The sequence below is a fragment of the Sciurus carolinensis genome, chromosome 12 (assembly GCF_902686445.1).
Source record: "Sciurus carolinensis chromosome 12, mSciCar1.2, whole genome shotgun sequence".
In the NCBI taxonomy this organism is placed as follows: Eukaryota; Metazoa; Chordata; class Mammalia; order Rodentia; family Sciuridae; genus Sciurus; species Sciurus carolinensis.
Genome location: NC_062224.1, coordinates 32,765,809 through 32,778,243, shown reverse-complemented (window position 1 = coordinate 32,778,243; position 12,435 = coordinate 32,765,809). Strand labels below are relative to the sequence as shown.

At 37.5% G+C, this 12,435-nt stretch overlaps 1 pseudogene; it reads right to left on the bottom strand.

Moving 5' to 3' along the window:
* Positions 1–7,820: 7,820 nt before the first annotated feature.
* On the bottom strand, positions 7,821–8,643 carry LOC124962423 (myb/SANT-like DNA-binding domain-containing protein 3; annotated as a pseudogene).
* Between the last annotated feature and the right edge of the window lie 3,792 nt (positions 8,644–12,435).

Here is a 12,435-nt window from a genome sequence, read left to right as displayed (position 1 = left end):
CCACACCCATATCTATTATTGTTTGTGTTCTTGATAATAGCCATTTTGATTGGAGTAAGATATTAAAACAACTCTAAGATTTCCATTTCACTCTTAAGGGACTAAAGTTTCAGAATTTTATATGAAGGAAAAATCAGGAGAACTTTTTAACCTTCTTCTAGTGGCCTACAGGTGTGAGAACACATTGTGTAAGCTATGTCATTCATATAGAACAAACGTGTGTGTCTTTTCACAACATCTGAATTTATCGAATAACAATAAATTTACAAGCCTTTAAGCTACTTTTCATCAGCGGCAGTTCTCTGAATACTCACAGGTCACTTGATAGTCATAAACCCGGTAATCACAAGTTCTTTTACTCTAATCTTAATTTCTAATATCTATAATAATCAAATCACACATCATAATTCACACAATGATATATAAATATGTCAGAAATACTCAGCAAGGCCTGAGGCAGTAGAGTTATAGGATTCTGAGCCAGGAGTACAGAGCAAGATATGAATTCAGAGTCACAGATCACCTGTAGGTAGTCAGATTAGAATTTTAATGAACCATGTCTATAGAGTTTCTGGATGTGAACTTGGAGTTTTAGCTTGGAGTGCCAGCTTTCGGTGGGCAGTGCATAGTCATCCTGGGGAGGAGAAACTGCACTGCTGAAACCTATGGTGACAGGAAATCAGAGGTTCATTGCTGTGGTGATTTTCCTGGGTGAGGCTTGTAATTAGTGATCAGGTGATTGGGTCATGATACATCTCCTTTCATGGGTCTTAGGTGGTAGAGTTACATCTGGTGAGGCTGATAATCTCCCATGTCTGGTGTTCTTGATATGATTTTGGTATCTAGGTATTCCCTGATTCAGTTTGATAAGTTATATTTCAGTTTGTGCTTTATCGTGAGGCTGTACAGATGATGGTTGTTTATGTGTACAAATAAGGTCATTCTACCTTGGCACTTACAATTAAAATGGAGTAATTCATGGCAAACTACTGCTTTATAAAGTGGAGTAAGTCAGATTTAGGAGTAGTGCAAAAACTGCTGTTCTATACATCATGAAGTACCTGAGAGCAGGTCACAGTCTGCTCTCTACATGCATGAGAAGATGGAGGTATAAATCTTGAGTAAATGGTTTTTGTGTCTCTAACAAGTTTTGGTGAAGTGGACTTCTAATGAAATGTGATTGATGAAGATTTGTAATTCATTGATAACATCCTTTAAGTAGACTCTGGAGTAGCAAAATATTATTTTAATAGCTAAATTCTATAACACTTGCTCTCAATGGTTCAATTTCCAGTGAACCTGTTATTTAATATCACAGGTATTCTAGACTTTAGAGCAACTATCAAAATTCTAGAAGGAGCCATTTGGATCACAGTGTGTCTCTCTTTGCTTACCCTGATACACACCCCTATTGTTTAGGTCATGCATCCTCAGAGTTTTTCCTGTAAAGGGTGAGAGTAAATTAGGCATTGTGACCATAAGGTCATATTGGCAACCACAGCCAATATGAAAATGAATCGCATGACTGTACTGCAATATCATTGTATTTACCAAAACAGGCAACTAGGGATGGGGTTGTAGCTCAGTGGTAGAGTGCTTGCCTAGCACATGTGAGGCACTGGGTTCAGTCCTCAGCACCACATTAAAAAAAAAAAATAAATGAAGGCACTACAGGCAGCTAACCCTCAGGCCATAGATTGCTGACCCTTGGTTTGGAAAAAGAAATTATGGACTGTTACTCTAAAAAAATAATGTGTATATATTTGAAATGAAATAATGATACACACACACACACACACACACACACACACACACATCCACACACACACGGGCATGAGTCACCTGTGGTCTACTGTGATATTCTGGTTTTTCCTCTGAGTGCTGTCAATACAGGGATTTTAACTTTGCCAAAATTCAACAAGCTAGGTACTATAATTTGTTCATATTTCTACATGTATGTTATTTTTTATTTTATTTATTTTTATTGTTTCCCAGTGCTGGGGATTGAATTCAGGGTCTTGTGTGTGTTACAAGAACTCTACAACTGATCTATAACAGTAGTCCCTGTATGCTATAGTTTAATACACAGTTTTAAAACATCCTAATAGTGCTATCTCTCTTTCTCTCTCTCTACTTCCAAACATTTCTATGTGACTAACTCTACCCGCACCCATGGTTATTTTCTTGATATAGTTTTTATCTCATGTGTGTGTGTGTGTGTGCTGGTATGCATGCATATAGGTGTGTTTGGTAATCAATATCAGAGCCTCTTGCATGCCTCAACTCCCAACCCATAGGCATGGTTCTTAAGCCTGTTTCATGTCTTAGCTCATTTTCATCTAGGCTGAATTTGAAACCCCTACAAAATTATACCTATTATCCACTGAGAGATATTCCAAAGAGCAACTTTCTTTCTGGTTCTTCCATTTCATCAGAAATTTCACAACCGCCCACTTTTCCACCCACTCTCAAATGGTTCTTAACATGTTTTTCTCTCCTAGGACTTTCTGTGAAGATACGAAGCCAAGTGAGAACTCCCTGATGCTTCATCCCTTTCAAGCAAAATGACAGGGCATGAAAACCTGTGTTCTAGCTCTTGAGGAATTTCAAAGTAGCCAGTGTGCTAGAGTATGGAATTTCAGATGAAAATAATTCATCAGAATTTTATTTTGAGAAGAAAGGAGAATATCAGTGTCATGCATTGAATACAGTCCTGAGATTGTTTACCATTTTTAAGTTCTCTTATTGGGTTCTGAGAGCTTTCTACATATGCATTAGCTGTAAGAGCAGATTTTGTGTTCATTTTTCTAGAAATTCCTGTTAACACTGTTAGAATTTGGAAAAGATTATAGTGTTTTTGCATTAGTAACTTTTTTTTTTTGATGCTGTAAATTTAATCCAGAGCCTCATGAATGCATAGGCAGGTACTTTACACTGAACTCCACCTGCAGGCCTTTTAAATTTTTATTTCAAGACAGGGTCTCACTGAGTTGCCCAGTCTTGCCTCAAACTTGGGATCCTCCTGCCTCAGCCTCCTGAGTAACTGAGATTACAAGCCTGAACCATCATATCCAGGTCATAGTCAACTTTCAGAAAACAAAAAGCTTGTATCAAGATCCTAAAAAGTATGTGCAATATTTATTTCCAAAATTGTTTTCCAGGGACTTATCCCAAGGAAGTCAGTTGTTCAAAGAAGCATATGAAGTCATGTTGGTCAGAGATTGCTATGAGATAAATAAGTTAGAATTATTATAAATAATAATTTAGCCTCAAACTCCTGGGTCAGGTGATGACATGCAGCACTGTGCCTGACTAAATTGAGTTCTATTTAATAAATTAAGTTCTATTCCTAAATCCAATGACTGAAGCAACCAGTGAAAATAGGGTGTGCTTCTTTGACTACTGATAGGAATATATATTGATGTTATATTTTCTCATCAGTCAGTACTCTAGATTTTCTTACCTTCAAACCCAAACCCAATAGTTTTAATCAAAATAGATCCATTCAAAGGGGCTGGGACGTGTAACTCAGTGATAAAACATGTGCTTAGCATGTTTGAGGCCCTGGGCTCAATCACAGCAACAACAATAAATATATATATATATATATATATATATATATATATATATGTATATGTATTATATATATGTGTGTGTTTATGTATTATATATATATGTGTGTATATGTATTATATATATATATATATATATATAATCTCATATAATTGAAAAGCATAGGCATCAATGTAGGAATAAGTGTAGGCAGAGATGTAGCAGGATTCTGCATTTGATTTCTCTCTCTGTCTTGGAGAGCTGCTCTTGTTGGCATTAGCACTATCCCTGGTGCATTCTATGTGAAGCATATGCTGTACATCTGGACCTTCATCTTACTAACTCAATTCCCAAAGAAAGACAGCATCTTCTTTCCAATTATGTCAACAAGAGCCTTGAGCCCATTTCACATTGGTTGAAACTTGGATTTTGTTCCCATTCCTGAAATGATTATTGGGGCTAGAGATGGGGTAAGACATGGGTTATATGCCTGGAATGAGCTGGGGGTAGGGTCAGAACAACAAGGACTGAGTATGTTGGAATGACATCCAGTAGGAAGATCAGAGTGTTGCTATCAAAAGAGGAAATGAGGTTTGGGCAGTAAAACCAATCAACCAAAATAATTCTCTCCCAAACCAGATATCTACTAAAATATCAAGTAAAATAAATATTAGTCATTATCAGAGGAAGAGAGATACAAATAGAGAAAAATTGTAAACCCCCAGGACATGGTCTTTGGTCACTTTCATGAATATTTGGTGCCTGGATCCAGGGGTACATGGATGAATGAGGCCCACACACATGCACATACTATTCTGGATATTTTCCATTTTCTCCTCCCGAGCACTCTTCACTTCTCCCATTTGTTCTGCTGACTACATCAGTGACCCTCCTTGCCTTTGACTTCCACTTGATTTTGAGGAGCTAGAAAAAGGGAGGATGGGGATTTCTGAGTACTTATTCTTTTTTAGAAAATATTTTTTGTAGTTGTCAATGGATATTTTATTTTTTTAAATTTATTCATATGTGGTGCTGAGTATCGAACCCAGGACCTCACACATGCCAGGCAAATGCTCTACAACTGAGCCACAACTCCAGCCTCCTGAGTACTTATTCTTACCTCTTTCTTGGGTGACCACTTTAAAGATTCTGTATCCAGTCTTAATATTACATCTATTTGACAGCTTTCCCAATGACTCTGGCTTCCTCCCTCTTTTTCTCTTTCTTCAGGATAATTTCTTCTCACTTACACATTGAGGGCTAGGAGTATATGGAGGCCTTGCTCTTACTGGACTTAAGGAATTTCACTAATTATTATGCTTTCTCCACAGTCCATTGACAACTTTGAAAATATTTTTTGCTAAACTCACCTCAAATTAGTTATTTTGGAAATGTTACTCTTCCTATCAGCACCCTGACATGTGTTGCACATGATAATTGTTTTTTCTCTCTTATTTACATTTCTAATATTTTTCCATTGAAATATATACTGTTCCATATTTGTATGGAAAAGTATATGTAGTGCACAGAGCATGCTCCTATATATTATTTCTTATTTTAATTTATTATGTACAAATATGAATATATAGATGAGCTAGGGGACTAATTATTTGAAGAATGATTCCCATGTCAAGTTCTATGTGCAGCCTGAAACAGCTTTCTTACTAATGTTTTAGTAATACAATGATTAAATGAAAGTAAAAGTTTTAGCATACTTGTTTTACCTCAGTGATATCGGCGGGTTTGTACCACCAGCTTCTATATGTTACTTCCTCTGTTTTTGCTGGCTATTATCTCTTAAAACGTCAAGACCATATGTATGCTGTGAGGGACCATGACATGTTTGTGTATATAAAGTCACATCCAGAGGATTTTCCTGAAAAAGATAAAATACTTATGGTGAAATTCTTGAAGAATTCCATCCAGTGTATTGAAGTCTTTGAAATGTTTGCTCCCATTTACTAAGATGTTTCTCAATTTTGTGAAACACATTTCCATGACTGCTGAAGTTTATTATAATACTTATAATTAAAGTAGTATCATGAATGAGTAAAATAAAAAGTTAATTGACATAATTATATTGTCTTGCACATATCTATTGTTTTAGCTTAGATTTTTAAAATTTTTATTAAATAGTATTTATATTTTATTTGTTTATTTTTTGGTGCTGATGATTGACTCCATGGCTTCTTACATGCAAAGCACATTTAAAAATACCACCAATTTAAAAATATGCATATCCATACTGACAAGTATTGGTGAGAATGTGGGGAAATTGGAACCCTACAATACTCTTGGTAGGCATGTTTTTAAAATGATACAACCACTGTAGGAAACAGTGTGGCAGTTTCTCAAAAAGCAGAAATAGATTTACCATATTATCTATACCAAATTATTCCATTTCTGGGTACATACGCCAAATTATTGAAAGCCTGTGTTTTTAGCAGCATTATTCACAATTTATTTGTTCAACAATATATTGTTCAATTTATTGTTGTAAACCACAGTTATTCTACTATACTATATTTTATTTTTTAAATTAAAATTTTTAATTTGTTCTTTTTAGTTATACATGACACTGGAATTGTATTTTGACATGTTATACATATATGGAGTATAACTTCCCACTCTTGTGGTTGTACATGATGTGGAGTTACACTGGTTGTGTATTCATGTGTGAATATAGGAAAGTTATGACTGATTCATTCCACTATCTTTCCTGTTCCCATCCCCAATCCTTTCCCTTCACTCCCTTTTATCTGATCTAATGAACTTCCATTCTTCTATCCCCTTAATTATTTTTAATTTATTTTATTAGAGCATATAAACAACTATAAGTTGTTTCAGTAGGTCTTCTTGCTGCCATGACTGAAATGCCCAAAATGAGCAATTTGAGTGGAGGAAAAGTTTATTTGGGAGCTCATGGTCTCAGTCCATACACAGCCAGCTCCATCCCTCAGGACTTGAGGTGAGGCAGAACACCATGATGGAAGATGGTGAAGGGAAGTGGCTCACAAGATGATCAGGAAGAAGAGAGAGAGACTTCATTCAACAGATACAAAATATGCACCCCAAAGGCATGCTCCCGATGACCCACCTCCTCTAGCCACATCCTACCCACCTTCAGTTATCACTCAGTTAATCGTATCAGGGGATTACTTCATTGATTGGTTTAAGATTCCCATAACCAAATCATTTCTCTACTGAACTTCCTTGCACTGACTCACAAATGAGCTTTTGGGGGAACTTCACATTCAAACCATAACAATAGTTACACATAATAGTTGGGTTCATTTTGATAAAATCATACATGCATGGAATGACTTACTACATTTCAGTACCCAGTGGCCTCCATTCCTCCCCCCTCCCTCCTCCTATTCTCCTTCCTCAACTACTGCTCTTCCTTTCACTTGTTATTATTTTATATCTGATTCGTCCTTTATACATATCCATACAGGTGTAATTCATTATGTTATACATAGTGTGAGTTTGTTAAATTCAGTCTGCATTTTCTCCCCTTTACTAGTCCCCCCCAACTCTCAGTCTCCTACTCAACTGATCTTCCTGATATATTTATGATATCTGATCTCCTCCCCACTTTCCCCCTTATTTTGCTCTAGTTTCTGTATATGAGAGAAAATGTTCAATCCTTGATTTTCTCTCAGGCTTATTTCAGTTAGCATGATATTCTTCAATTCCATCCATTTATCAGCAAATGTCATAATTTCATTCTTCTCTATGGAAGAGTAAAACTCTCCTATAAATACATACCACATTTTCTTAATCTGTTCATCTATCGATGAGCAGTTAGGTCGGTTCCATAATTTGGCTATTGTGAATTGTGCTGCTATAAACACTGATGTGGCTTTGTCACTATAGTATGTTGATTTTAGTTCTTTTGGATAAATACCAAGAAATGAGAAAGGAGGGTCATATGGTGGTTCCATTCCTAGTTTGTTGAAGAATTTCCATCAGGTCCTGGGCTTTTCTTTGTTGGAAGACTTTTATTTTCTTGTATGAATTCTAATTAAGAAACATTACATTCAGAATTATAGCACTCAGTGGTACTTTTCAGATATTATAACAGATTCTTTGCCACTTAAGGGGTACATAGGGTGCAGCTGTTTACCTGAATGTATTCTTAAATAAGTCACTACTACCACTCTAATTTTCCTAGTTGTAGCTGTTACAGGTTACTGATCGCAAGTTCATGTTCCAGACTTCCTTTGCCAACACAGATTAATTACAAGGTAACCATCCCCAAAGTCTTAGGGTGAATTGGGAAAGGGCCGGTTAGATGAAGAAACAGGCCATTCCTTGGTAAAAGTTTGTAGCGTTCTTTCCCAAGACATCTTCTTTTAATTGAGAACTTCCATTTTTATCCTGTGTTCCTCCTCTGCCGTTTCACACTCTCGCTCTATCTGCTGTATTTTGACCACATGCACCTCATTCATTTGTATCAGCTGCCTTTGTAAGATGGACATTTGTTGATGGCGTTCTTCCTCATGCATCTTTTTTAAGGCACCTTCCTGACAGGTTTTGCTCCTGTAGTTTTTATTGGCTGTTATTCTGACAGCTGAACAGGAGGGTTCAGGTTGAGAGGTCCCCTCACATACTGGAAAATGTGTGAACTCTCTCATCATCGCACAGTTGTCTATTTGAAACAGCAAATGATTCTGGGGCTGAGGCATCAGGGTGGTAGTTAGGCTCCTCCTCAGGAGGGCTCTGTACAAAGTACAGCTGCTCAGGCAGCATGCTGGTGATCTTCTCCTTTCCCAGAACGTGGATACTCAGCAGCAGGCTGACGCTCCCTTCATTTTCTCTCTCCTTTCATGGGCCATATTTTTTTTGGTCCGAGCATTGATGTTCTCCCAGCACTTCTTGAGTTGCTTGAAATCCCTCAGTAACACACTTGGTTGAGAGTTGTATTGGTGGGCAAGCTCTTGCCAGGTTCGCTGCTTGAGGGCGATAGTTGGGGCATCGCTTTTCTTACATTCCAGCACATATTTGTATTGTTTTACCAAAGCAAGCAAGGTGCTTTTTCCAATCCGAGAAGTATTTGGCAGGTTTTACAATTTCGTTGTTTTGCATTTTCCACTCTCTTTCTCCAGGCCCTTAGCTATCCTGCGGCGGCGGCGCGCGGCCGCGGAGACCCGGGGAGGGGCAGGCGAGGCGCGAGCGCGGCGGCCTGGACTCCGCTCCCACGCTGGGCCGCCGGGAGGGCCGCTGGGAGGGCGGCCGGCTCCGGACCGCCGGGCGGCGGCGGCGCACCCATAGCCGGCCAGGCCCAGCCGCGCGCCTGGGCCACAAAGTCCGAAGCCGCGGTCCCCTCGCGGGCCGCCGCCGCCTGCCAAGACTTTTAAGTGTTGTTTTACTTTCATTATTTTGCCTGAGTTTGTCAAGGTTTTCTACATTTTCCTGGTTCAATTTGGGCAAATCATGTAGGTCTAGAATTTTTTTTATTCTCAAATTCATTGCTTTTATCTCTTAATTATTTCCTGCCTTCTGATTTTGGGATTCATTTATTCTTCCTCTTATAAGTGCTTGAGTAGAGCATAAGCTTATTCATTTGGGATCTCTTTCTCTCTCTTTTTTAAATGTTAAAAATTTTTTTCTCTCTTTTTTTTTTAAGGAGAAAAGATTTACTTTGGTTCATATTTAAAAAAAAATTAGAGCTTTATAGTTACACATATGGTTGGGTTCATCCTGACAAACTCATTCTAATTTTTTAGAATGTAGGCACTCAGTGTTATACATTTTCCTGCTAGAATTGCTTTCTTACTGTCTCAAAATTTTTGATATGCTGTATCTATGTGAAAGACCCTCAGACCCCCTGTCCAAGGAAGAACTCACGTAATCACTGGCTGCAAAAGCAAGAGGCAGTTTATTGATTACACAGGCGCCTGCGGGTGCTCAGTAAAACCTCAGCCGGAGCTTCGGTGAACTGGCACACCGGGCTTTGGGGTACAGGTTTTTTATAGGGTAAAGGGGCAGGTTTCGCGCGCACGGTAAGCAACAGATTTCTTATTGGTTATTTTGAATCCAGCATTTAGACATTCTTGGAGAAGCCATAAATTTACTTTAACTGGAGAGGGGGATGAAAGATAGAGACACAGGCGGAGACACAGGCTTCCCCAAATTGCCCGCAGCCCCTCTCTTCCGCACCTGCATAAACACAGGCTTTCCCTAATTGCCCGCAGCACGGGTCGTAAAAAATGGTAAAGAATGTATAAACTCAGACTTCTTTCACCTTATCTGTGAAGGCTAGGGGAGCTGACCCGAGAAGGAACCTTGTTAAGGATAGAGCAGGCTCAGAACTTAAGATGCCATGCTTCACAAGCCATAATTTTACTTTGCCATTTGCAGTCCTTCGTTATCTCATCCTATTTACTCTGTCCTTGGTTAGGAATCTGGTATCTGAAGTTTTACGGGACAGTTTTATAGTTCCTGCTTATCAGCTCCTGTTAGTTCAGACATGCTCTAACTTTCCCAATTATCCTGCCTCTTTCTTAGCGAAATCTTCAGATAAATTCCTTTAACATGTATGTTCTCATTTGTTTGTAAGAATTTCTTGACTTCGTATATTATGCACTTTTCATTTAGAAGAGCATTGTTCACTTTTCATGTGTTTACATTGCTTTTATTATTTTTTTCTGTTTATTTGTAGTTTTATTCCATTCTGATCTGGTAGATAATTTTTTTTTTTGTCTTTACTGATACATTGTGACCTAGAATATGGTCTATTTTGGAAAAGGATCTGTGTGCTGCTGAGAAGGCATTAAGTTCAGTTGTTTTGGAGTGAAATATTCTGTAGGGGTATACTAGGCCCTTTTGTTTAATTGTAATATTTAGGATGAACATATCTTTATTGATTTTATGTTTGGGGAACCTGCATATTGGTAATAAGGGTATGTTAAAAATCACCCAATATTTTTGTTTTGAGGTCTATCTGAATTTAATATCAAGAAGTATTTTTTTCTATGTAATTAGGTGCATGGACATTTGGGGCAGATATATTTAGTACATCTTGTTGGATTCTTCCCTTAATCAGGATGTAGTGATCTTCGTTTCTTTTTAATTTTTGCTTGAAATCTGCTTTGTCAGCTACTCCTTCTTGCTTTTGGATTTCATTTGCATAAAATATATTTTTTTATCCTTTTACTTTCATTCCTGTGGATATCTTTACCTCTCAGATGAGTTTCTTGCAAACAATATATAGTTTGAACTTGTTTTTTAATCCATTCTTCTAAAGTGTCTTTTAATTATGTAGTCAAGACTATTTACCTTGTGTTATTATGGACCTATTTGTAGTTTTCCCCCATTTTGGTGTGCTTGCTATATTTAATTCTGTCTTGTTTTCATTTAATTGGCTACTCTTTCAATGAAATTTCTCTGTTTGGGAGATTTGGCTTTTGTTTTTGGATTCCTCTGTATGTAGTATGCCTTGGCTGGCAATTGTTTTCTTTTAGAGTTTGCTGTATCTTACTCCAGGCCCTCCTTGATTTTAGGGTCTAAGTTGATAGACCAGGAGTGAGCCTTACTGGTTTGCTACAAATATGACCTGACATTTTTTCTCTTAAAGATTTTAGTATTCTTTTATTATTTTCTATGTTAGGAATTTTGATTGTGAAGTGTCTTGGAAACATTTGTTCTGATCTTGTCTGCTGGGGGTTCTCCTATATGTGGGCATCTATCTCTTTTTTAATATAGGGGGGAAATTCTACTACTATGTCACTGAAGACATTCTATTAAGAATAGGAATTAGCTTTTACCTTGCATTTCCAGTTCTCTTCTATTCCCATGACTCTCAGATTTGTTCTCTTGATTCTGTCCCAGAGTTCTTATATATTCCATCATGGACTTTTATTTTTATTTCTTTATTGAATACTGAGTATTCAAGTTTTATATACCCTGTTTTTTTTAATATGATTTTATGTTTTTTTTAAAATTGTAAACAAATGGGACACATGTTGTTTCTCTGTTTGTACATGGAGTAAAGGCATACCATTTGTGTAATCATAAATTTACATAGGGTAATGTTGGTTGATTCATTCTGTTATTTTTTCCCTTCCCCCCACCCCTCCCACCACTCTTTTCCCTCTATACAGTCCTTCCTTTCCCCTTTCTTGCCCCCCTCCCTAACCCTAACTCTACCCCTAAAACTAACACCTCCCATGCCCCATTATGTGTCATCATCCACTTATCAGCGAGATCATTCTTCCTTTGGTTTTTTGAGATTGGCTTATCTCACTTAGCATGATATTCTCCAATTTCATCCATTTGCCTGCAAATGCCATAATTTCATCATTCTTTATGGCTGAGTAATATTCCATTGTATATATATGCCACAGTTTCTTTATCCATTCATCAACTGAAGGGCATCTAGGTTGGTTCCACATTATGGCTATGGTGAATTGAGGAGCAATGAACATTGATGTGGCTGTATCTCTGTAGTATGCTGATTTTACGTCCTTTGAATATACCCTGTTTTCAAGGCCGAAAGTTCTATCTTCAAGGCCCAAAGTTCTGTTTTTAAAGCAATCTAATCTGTTGATGATGGTTTTCATTGAATTTTTTTTTATATATTTATTTTTTTTAATTGTATACAAATGGGATACATGTTGTTTCTCTATTTGTACATAGAGTCAAGGCATACCATTTGTGTAATCATACGTTTACATAGGGCAATGACGTTTATTTTTTTCCCTTCCCCCCCACCCTCCCACCCCTCCTTTCCCTCTACACAGTCCTTCTTTCCTTCATTCTTACCGCTCTCCTTATCCCTAACCCTAAACCTAACCCTAAACCTAATGCTAACCCCTCCGACCCCCCATTATATGTCCTCATCCGCTTATCAGCGAGATCATTCATCCTTTAGTTTTT